General features: G+C 41.1%; 1 pseudogene; it reads left to right on the top strand.

Moving 5' to 3' along the window:
* Nucleotides 1-853: 853 nt before the first annotated feature.
* On the top strand, nucleotides 854-1,991 carry LOC120863297 (annotated as a pseudogene).
* Nucleotides 1,992-7,834: the final 5,843 nt, after the last annotated feature.

The raw sequence follows: 7,834 nt of genomic DNA, 5'->3' as shown, positions 1-7,834 counted from the left end.
CTGATAGCACTCTTCATTCTTCCTAGGCCCCCACTGAACGAAGTAGTCCTGCTTTGCCCATCATTTTCCTATTTTTTGCCTTGCCATCTGTTCTGCTTTGATGTGACTGTTAATAATCTGTGTGACCTAAGTGATGACACCATCAATTTAGAGATTCGAGGGCATCTGCACTCTTTTGCTGCTACCTTTTGATGTTATTCATCAAGTTGACTGCTGCTCCCATGTTCATTTCTCCTCTGAATTCAAGACACATACCATACATTGTCTCATATACATCTCTACTTGGACATTTAAGAGATATTTTAGAGATTATTTTAGAATCTTGAATTCTTTCCTATAACAATCTTCTCCCAGAATATTAGCCAAAGCAATGAATGGTAACTATATCCTTCCCATCACCTAGGTCACAGACTTTGAAGTCATCACTGTCTCTCTCTCTCTCTCACATAATTCACATCCAACTGATCAATATATATTGGCATATCAATTCTCTGAAAATTATACAAGATATGTCCATTTCTCACTCTTCCATAGCTGCTACCCTCGTCCTAGCCATCAACACTTTTCATTTAGATTATTATAATATGTGCCTAGTTGAGAACCCTATCTCAAGACATCATTCAGGGCGCTTCTGCAAAATTGTTAGAGAAGACCACTTTATGACTCATCTCAAAAACCAAGAGCAGTAAAAGGTCACAGAGTCCAGTTTTCATGTGCTAAGTGCTGGTTCCCAGGTGTGCTGTTACCTCTCCTTCACCTAATTCTTCTGTCCTTTTCAAGTCCCAGTGCGCCAATTTCATACTTTTATCTTCCTCACTGTTTAACTCTCTCTCTCTCTCTTTTGTAGTTCAGCATGCAGTAAAAAGACATCTCTCCAGACGGTTTCCTGCCTAGGCTCCAACATTTCCCTATGCAGCCATCGATGCGGAACAGGAACTTGGACCTCCCAGGGTCCAGTGCCTCCTATCTCGCTGTCTACCACATTCAAGCAAGGGGCTCCTAGGTGACACTAGGGTTTTGAGTATAGCCAGTCTGGAATCCCACCAGGAATTGCTTGAAAAAGCTGTGGCAGCCCTGGAGGGGACTAAGTAGCCTCTGTGACTATTAACAATCTGTTAAAAGCAGGGGGCCAAATTGTTTGTGAAGATGATCTGTATGGAGATACAAATAGGGTACTTCAGGCAGGTGACGGCTGAATTTGGATTAAAGGTTTCTTTGTTGATTGTTCCAAAACCAAACTGTTAGAGGCAGCTATTATGCAAGAAACCAAGATTGTTTAGATTGAAACCCCCACACATCCTGGCCTGAAGATGATTGACAATGAAACCTGTGCACATGGTGTTCTTAAACTTGGAGACATTATTTTGGTCATTGGTAACACATTTATGTCAACATATTTCCAGTGGCCTTTAGCACTGAGAGCATGTATTCAGCAACAAAAGACATGAATGACCAGATGTTACAATGGGCCTAGTGTCACTTAATCCTCTGTTTCTTACAAAGTTCTCTTGAAGCAGTTCCATCTCCTGTTGACTGTTACCCCCACAATAAAGGCCTGAAGACTCTATAAGTCCGTATGGAGAAGCATTTTGAAAATGGAATGGCAGTTGCTCAATTTCTGGAGTCAGATCCTTTGGTAGAAAAGGTTATTTATCCTGGGCTGCCCTCTCATCCTCAGCATGAGTCGGGAAAGCATCGATTCACAGGTCACCTGGAGATGATCACCTTTTATATCAAGGGTTCCTTCAACATACTGATACTTTCCTCAAAAACTTTAATTTTTTTACTCTGTCTGAGAGCTCAGGGGGAATAGGAAAGTCTTGCTGAGCTTTTAGCATTCATGACCCATGCATCAGTGGCTGAGTGAAGTCCTTGGAATAAGTGACACACTGATTCTACTCTCTATAGACTTAGAGAATAAACAAGGCCTACTAGACAATCTAGATCAAGTTTTGAAGGCAGCACACCCTCCAAATGCAAGTCACAACTAGCATTCCATAACTGCTATCAGAAGTCGCTTCCAGAGAAGATCAAATCTTCCACATAATTGAATGGACCATTAATGAGTCTTTACAGAATTTTCAAGTGAAAAATTTAAGGCACCTCATTACCTTTCACAGCTGTAATCTTCCTGGGACCATCCCTCTTAAAATGTTTCCTCTTTCCCTTAATATAATTGACAGATTAATTCTGTTAAGATCTCTTTGCTAATTCTGATATTCATTTGCTTCTGAAGGAGGTGAGATTTGTGCTGCTATTGGGGATTGTGTTCCTTTTTTTCCAACCTTAAGATCTATATTGATCATGTTAACAACATAATGGTAATTCATTTTTTATGTTTTCTGAGGAATTTAAGTGATTACATGAATTTTATTAAATCAAGAGTGATTTTTTATGTTGTTGAAAGTAGCACTCAAAGCAATTCTTTAGACTTAATTACCATAAGCCAAAAATCAAATATCTGAAAATTCTGTGAAATTCTACTGATTTAAGGTTGTACCTATTATTTTTAAAAATAAATCTAATTACTAACATACACATACACACAAAAACTAGTAAAAATTAATGTCCAAATAGGGGCTTTGTTGATCTTACTTGATTGAGCCCTTTTACTTCTTACCTCACCCCCACCACTCCCATCCTCTCCTGAGTTGTTTCTTTATCAAATTTACGGTTGTGTTTTGCATATTCCAAGCAATGCACCAGTTGGGGCCTTTACATTTACTTTTTAATCTAACTCAAATATTTTTCTCCATTACATTCAAGTATCTTCATTACATTCATTCACATCTGCATTTGTGAAAAGATATTGACCAAGTAAGACAAGATAGCAGAGTAGGAAAAACCTTGGCTTGCTTTCTGTCATGAAAAAAAAAGAAAAAACAAAAAAAGAACATATAGAACATTTTCATTTCTAAGAATGACCTGAAAACTAATAGAAAAGATTTTCTGCAAGTACAGATAAAAAGAAAAAGCCACAAGAGATGGGGTAGGAGTATGGAGAAATAATCTGGCTGGGACCCACATCCCAAGCACTGTGTTCAACAAACAGGAGGCATTTTGCAACTTCAAAAATCCTCCCTGAAGAGTGACAGGGCTCTGAGTTCCACCTTGAGGTCTTCAGTTCAGTCGCTCAGTAGTGTCCAACTCTCTGCGACACCATGAATTGCAGCACGCCAGGCGTCCCTGTCCATCCACCAATTCCCTGAGTTCACTCAGACTCACGTCCATCGAGTCAGTGATGCCACCCAGCCATCTCATCCTCTGTCATCCCCTTCTCCTCCTGCCCTCAATCCCTCCCAGCATCAGAGTCTTTTCCAATGAGTCAACTCTTTGCATGAGGTGGCCAAAGTACTGGAGTTTCAGCTTTAGCATCATTCCTTCCAAAGAAATCCCAGGGCTGATCTCCTTCAGAATGGACTGGTTGGATCTCCTTGCAGTCCAAGGGACTCTCAAGAGTCTTCTCCAACAACACAGTTCAAAAGCATCAATTCTTCGGTGCTCAGTCTTCTTCACAGTCCAACTCTCACATCCATACATGACCAGAGGAAAAACCATATCCTTGACTAGGTGGACCTTAGTCGGCAAAGTAATGTCTCTGCTTTTGAATATGCTATCTAGGTTGGTCATGACTTATCTTCCAAGGAGTAAGCATCTTTAAATTTCATGGCTGCAGTCACCACCTGCAGTGATTTTGGAGCCCCCCCAAAATAAAGTCTGACACTGTTTCCACTGTTTCCCCTTCTATTTCCCATGAAGTGATGGGACCAGATGCCATGATCTTCGTTTTCTGAGTGTTGAGCTTTAAGCCAACTTTTTCACTCTCCTCTTTCACTTTCATCAAGAGGCTTTTTGGTTCCTCTTCATTTTCTGCCATATGGGTGGTGTCACCTGCATATCTGAGGTTGAATGTTGAGATTTAAGCCAACTTTTTCACTCTCCTCTTTCACTTTCATCAAGAGGCTTTTTAGTTCCTCTTCACTTTCTGCCATAAGGGTGGTGTCATCTGCATATCTGAGGTGATTGATATTTCTCCCAGAAATCTTGATTCCAGCTTGTGTTTCTTCCAGTCCAGCGTTTCTCATGATATACTCTGCATAGAAGTTAAATAAGCAGGGTGACAATATACAGCCTTGACGTACTCCTTTTCCTATTTGGAACCAGTCTGTTGTTCCATGTCCAGTTCTAACTGTTGCTTCCTGGCCTGCATACAGATTTCTCAAGAGGCAGGTCGGGTGGTCTGGTATTCCCATCTCTTTCAGAATTTTCCACAGTTTATTTTAATCCACACAGTCAAAGGCTTTGGCATATTCAATAAAGCAGAAATAGATATTTTTCTGGCACTCTCTTGCTTTTTCCATGATCCAGCAGATGTTGGTAATTTGATGTCTGGTTCCTCTGCCTTTTCTAAAACCAGCTCGAACATCAGGAAGTTCACGGTTCACATATTGCTGAAGGCTGGCTTGGAGAATTTTGAGCATTACTTTACTAGCATGTGAGATGAATGCAATTGTGTGGTAGTTTAAGCATTCTTTGCCATTGCCTTTCTTTGGGATTGGAATGAAAACTGACCTTTTCCAGTCCTGTGGCCACTGCTGAGTTTTCCAAACTTGCTGGCATATTGAGTGCAGCACTTTCACAGCATCATATTTCAGAATTTGAAATAGCTCAACTGGAATTCCATTACCTCCACTAGCTTTGTTCATAATGATGCTTTCTAAGGCCCACTTGACTTCACATTCCAGGATGTCTGCCTCTAGATGAGTGATCACACCATCGTGATTATCCGGGTCATGAAGATCTTTTTGTACAGTTCTTCTGTGTATTCTTTCCACCTCTTCTTCATATCTTCTGCTCATTAGGTCCATACCATTTCTGTCCTTTATTGAGCCCATCTTTGTATGAAATGTTCCCTTGGTATCTCTAATTTTCTTGAAGAGAGAGCTAGTCTTTCCCATTCTGTTGTTTTCCTCTATTTCTTTGCAGTGATCACTGAAGAAGGCTTTCTTATCTCTTCTTGCTATTCTTTGGAACTCTGCATTCAGATGCTTATATCTTTACTTTTCTCCTTTGCTTTACACTTCTCTTCTTTTCACAGCTATTTGTAAGGCCTCTCAGACAGCCATTTTGCTTTTTTGCTTTTCTTTTCCATGGGGATGGCCTTGATCCCTGTCTCCTGTATAATGTCACGAACCTCATTCCATAGATCATCAGGCACTCTATCTATCAGATCTAGGCCCTTAATTCTATTTCTTACTTCTACTGTATAATCATAAGGGATTTGATTTAGGTTATACCTGAATGGTCTTGAGGTCTTCAGCCATGTGGAAACCTGCAGTGGGAAGAAGAGCCCCTGTAATATTTAGCTTTGGAAACCACAGGGCTTATATCTGGGAGAACTATAATCTGCTCTTTAAAGGCACATACAAAGTCTCAAACACTCTAAATCCCAGAGCAGAGGTAGCAATTTTCAAAAGTACATGGGTCATAAGTGAAGGAGATTGACTGACTAATTTTAGGGCTACTGAAAAAGGAAGGGATCTGATGAAACATTCTCTTGTTAAGAATGAACTAGCAGGTGCTGTTTTTTTTTAGGTGCATTCTCCTCCTAGCTGACTTGATGCTTCAGTTCAGCCGCTCAGTTGTGTCTCTTTGTGACCCCATGAACCATAGCAATCTAGAACTTCCTGTCCATCACCAACTGCCAGAATCTACCCAAACCCATGTCCAGTGGATCGGTGATGCCATCCAACCATCTCATCCTCTGTCATCCCCTTCTCCTCCTGCCCCCAATCCCTCCCAGCATCAGAGTCTTTTCCAGTGAGTCAGCTCTTCACATCAGGTGGCCAAAGAATTGGACATTCAGCTTCAACATCAGTCCTTCCAATGAACACCCAGGACTGGTTTCTTTTAGGATGGAGTAGTTGGATCTCCTTGTAGTCCAAGGGACTCTTAAGAGTCTTCTCCAACACCACACTTCAAAAGCATCAATTTTTCGGCGCTCAGCTTTCTTCAGAGTCCAACTCTCACGTCCATACATGACCATTGGAAAAACCATAGCCTTGACAAGATGGACCTTTGCTGACAAAGTAATGTCTCTGCTTTTTAATACACTGCCTAGGTTGGTCATAACTTTCCTTCCAAGGAGTAAGCCTCTTTTAATTTCATGGCTGCAACCACCATCTCCATTGATTTTGGAGTCCAGAAAAATAAAACTGTCACTGTTTTCACTGTTTCCCCATCTATTTGCCATGAAGTGATGGGACCAGATGCCATGATCTTAGTTTTCTGAATGTTAAGCTTTAAGTCAACTTTTTCACTTTCCTTTTTCACTTTCATCAAGAGGCTCTTTAGTTCTGTACTTTCTGACATAAGAGTGGTGTCATCTGCATATCTGAGGTTATTGATATTTCTCCCGGCAGTCTTGATTCCAGCTTGTGCTTCTTCCAGCCCAGCATTTCTCATGATGTACTCTGCATAGAAGTTAAATAAGCAGGGTGACAATATACAGCCTTGACATACTTCTTTCTCTATTTGGAACCAGTCTGTTGTTCCATGTCCAGGCCTAACTGTTGCCCCCTGATCTGCATACAGATTTCTCAAGAGGCAGGTCAGGTGGTCTGGTATTCCCATCTCTTGAAGAATTTTTCACACTTTATTGTGATCCACACAGTCAAAGACTTTGGCATATTCAATAAAGCAGAAATAGATATTTTTCTGGAATTCTCTTGCTTTTTTGATGATCCAGCTGATGTTGGCAATTTGATCTCTGGTTCCTCTGTCTTTTCTAAATCCAGCTTGAACATCTGGTAGTTCACGGTTCATGTATGGCTGAAGCCTGGCTTGGAGAATTTTGAGCATTATTTTACCAGTGTGTGAGATGAGTGCAACTGTGTGGTAGTTTGAGCATTCTTTGGCATTGCCTTTCTTTGGGATTGGAATGAAAACTGATCTTTTCCAATCCTGTGGCCACTGCTGAGTTTTCTAAATTTGCTGACATATTGAGTGCAGCACTTTCACACCATCGGTTTCAAATTTTCTCATCTAATTTACACGCTGTTCAACCTGTCCCATGTTCATCTGTGAATGCACATAGCCTGTGCTCCTTTAAAGCATCTGCTTGCCCTGCCAAGCCAGGCAGGCACCAATGTCCTGCAACAGAAATCCTTGAAAGCTGCTCTCCACCTCACATTTCTTAGCATATGTCTTTTGCCAGCATTGACACACCCTCAAATTGGCTTACACCACAGGGGCTGACCTGGCACATTAGAGTGCCTGGAAAAGCTGCAGCCAGGCCTTACAGTAAGATGCAATATGGGCGAGCACCACATATTAGCATGCCCACGGCAACTCTGGTCCAGTCACAACAGGTGTACACACAGAACCCATACAGTGGACCCTCCTTGAACACCTGGCTCCAGGGAGTAAAGGGGAGCCACACTACTGGGTTTCACAGGTCACCTTCTACACAAAGCTATTCTTTACAAACCAGGAGAGGTACCTGATCCTTATATACAGGAACAAACACAGAAAGTTAGGAAAAATAAGGAGGCAAAGGAAAATATTCCACAAATACAACAAGACAAAACCTCAGAAAAAGAACTAAACAAAATGGCAATAAGCGATCTTCCAGATAAAGAGTTCAGAGTAATATTCATAAAGATGCTGGCCAAACTCAGGAGAGAAATGAAGGAGCACAATGAGAACCTCAGCAAAAATGGAGAAAACATAAAAAAGAACCAATCAATGCTGAAGAATACAATAACTTGAAGTGAATGATATACTTGAAGGAACCAAGTTAGTAAGTTAGATGATGTGGAAGAATGGGACAGTG

The sequence above is a fragment of the Oryx dammah genome, unplaced genomic scaffold (genome assembly GCF_014754425.2).
Source record: "Oryx dammah isolate SB20612 unplaced genomic scaffold, SCBI_Odam_1.1 HiC_scaffold_5, whole genome shotgun sequence".
Classification (NCBI taxonomy): Eukaryota; Metazoa; Chordata; class Mammalia; order Artiodactyla; family Bovidae; genus Oryx; species Oryx dammah.
Note: the sequence above shows the minus strand (reverse complement) of the source record. Positions and strands in the feature narration are given on the sequence as shown.